The sequence below is a fragment of the Apis dorsata genome, unplaced genomic scaffold (assembly GCF_000469605.1).
Source record: "Apis dorsata unplaced genomic scaffold, Apis dorsata 1.3 scaffold_667, whole genome shotgun sequence".
In the NCBI taxonomy this organism is placed as follows: domain Eukaryota; kingdom Metazoa; phylum Arthropoda; class Insecta; order Hymenoptera; family Apidae; genus Apis; species Apis dorsata.
In genome coordinates, this window is record NW_006263852.1 from 585,345 (window position 1) to 587,844 (window position 2,500).

A 2,500-nucleotide genomic window follows, 5' to 3' on the forward strand; every position below is an offset into this window, starting at 1 on the left:
TTTGAATATACATACGTAGATTGCGGGCAGAGCAGAATTAATTCACGTAATCACGGGATCGCGCGACATTCTGGTGTTTGTTATGCCGGCTCTCACGTGGCAATGCAAATGATTTTAAATAGGCTTGGCCGAGTGTTCGCTCGAAATAGCGACAATCAGTCGATGACACTGCTCTCTCTCTTTCTCTCGTGACGGCCCGATTCGACATCGGTAAATCGGCCAACTCATTCCGGTGGATCGTCATCGATCGATGACGGAGAGACGCCTCGCAAAGAGTGCCACTTTCATTCACGAGTGCTCGTCTCGTTGTGCGTCTCGTTTATTGGACTTGAATCGAAGTCGAAGTTGCACGGTGAAGTGGCCGAGTTTGATCGTCGAAGATTATTGAAGATTTATGTACAATTGTTAGATTGTATTTTTGGTTTAATTTTATTTTGGTTGATGAAATAGATTTAAAGGTGGAAAAATAATTATATTTAAATAATGATGAAAAAAAATATGTTTTACTTGATTAAATTAATTGAGAGCATCGATCATATTCATTGGAAAAGAGGAAGGTAAAATTACAAAATCTAATTGGAAATATTAGAAATGTTTATGGATGGTAGATTTATTTATAATTCGTGTTAATGTATTCATGAAAAAATAAATTTACAATGCAATGTAAAGATATTGAAACGCGATATTAATGAAAATATATATGAAATTAACGATAAAACATTTCATTTACGATCATCTCGTTTTCTTCAAGCATTAAAAACGCTTTTTAAACGATAAACTCACGTTGTTTTCCGTACTCTCATGGATTATCCCGTACAATTACAGGTTTAATGGTGGCTTTATCACATACGTCAAGCCCCTTCCGTTTTTTTTTTCTTTTCTGATCGATAATGAACGTTCTGCTTATCCTGTAATTGTAGTTTTCACTATCTTTAAAAAAACGTCAAATGGAGTAATTCAATTTTACATCTTTATAATCTTCTTCATTTTTTTTTCTTTTTTTACTTATTTCTTGTGTCTAACGATATCTTGAATTATTCTCAGAAAATGATCAATTGAATTAATATGAACGACTTGATTGAATAAAAAAAGTTTAAGTATCGTCAATCAATACAAATGACCTTTACTTAATTTCCAAATATTTATGTATGCGTCAAAGGAGATACTTTCACAAGGTTGATCAACCCTCTTTTTTAGAGATATATCTTGAGATAAATTTTCCACAAAGGATTCTTCTGGATCGTTATAATTTTCCTCCTATACTCGTTTAAATCAAACATATGATTTAATTCTGATCTTACATTCTTCTTCACTTCCACAGCTCGGATATAAGATTCAATTTACACACGCGATATTTATGAGGACTTGTGATTTCATAGTACTTAGTAATGCGTCTTTCAAAGATCGAATAACAAAGGTTAATACAGGAGAAATAGGCAATTGAGCAATCGATGACAGATAATTGATGATAAATCTAGATTTATCAGGATTGCAAGGCAGAAATTTCGAAAATTAATTCTGGATAAATCTCATATTTTTCCTTATTTCCACATGGAAATATAATACTTGTAATTTATTCTTTCAAAAGATGGCCAAACTATATATATATATATATATATATGTTAATAAAGAGTTCGAAATCGTTGATCAGAAATCGAATTGTGAATTTAACTTACTTGCGATTTAATCCTTCGAACGATAAAGATGTCTTCGAAAGTACAAGCGATAAAGCAAAGTGATATAGTAATAACAAACGTCTCGACGATAAACATGAAATTCCACGATAGCGAAATTCTCCCAGTATTCTTCCTCGCTCCTAGATTCGAAGGACGTGGACAGATAGATCGTTTAAGCGCATGAAAGTCGGTTTTCCCTTACGATAAGAGAGTTTGATGGGGAGCAGACGAGTACAGATAAGGCTGGCTGGCAGACACTTGGGCGTCCCGAGGAGAGACGCGAACGTAAACGCTAAAGATAGCGCAATACGCGCTGTCCCTCGCTCAAATCCGTTTCTTGGCCGATCTTTTATCAAGTTTCGCCGCGAACTTCTCGATGATGCGTAATTTTCGATAATCCAAACCGTTTTGAGCCATGCCCGCGCACGTATGCACGTTCTCCTCCTTCGATCAAGCGGGATGAGTGCCTTGAACTGTTCTCAGCTTAAGAGTGTGATAGTGTTGTAGTGTTTCTCGAGAGGGGTTTGAAATAATAACGTGGAACAAGTGGGTGGGTGGCAAGATTGATAGCCGGGGATAAGGATTATGTATTTTTCTCGGTGAAAAATATTGCGCGAGATTATTATCTATTTATAAAAATGAAAACTTGATACAGATGAATGGAAACTAGCCTAGTGTCGAGATGATTTTAAGTTCAGGAGCGATAATTTTTTTTTTTTCTTTTTTTTGTCTGTTAGTTAGTGTTAATAAAATTTATCAGAGTGATGGTAAGGACGGGAAGGACGTAACATTTTTTTTCATTCTTCGTTCGAAGCATTGTAATT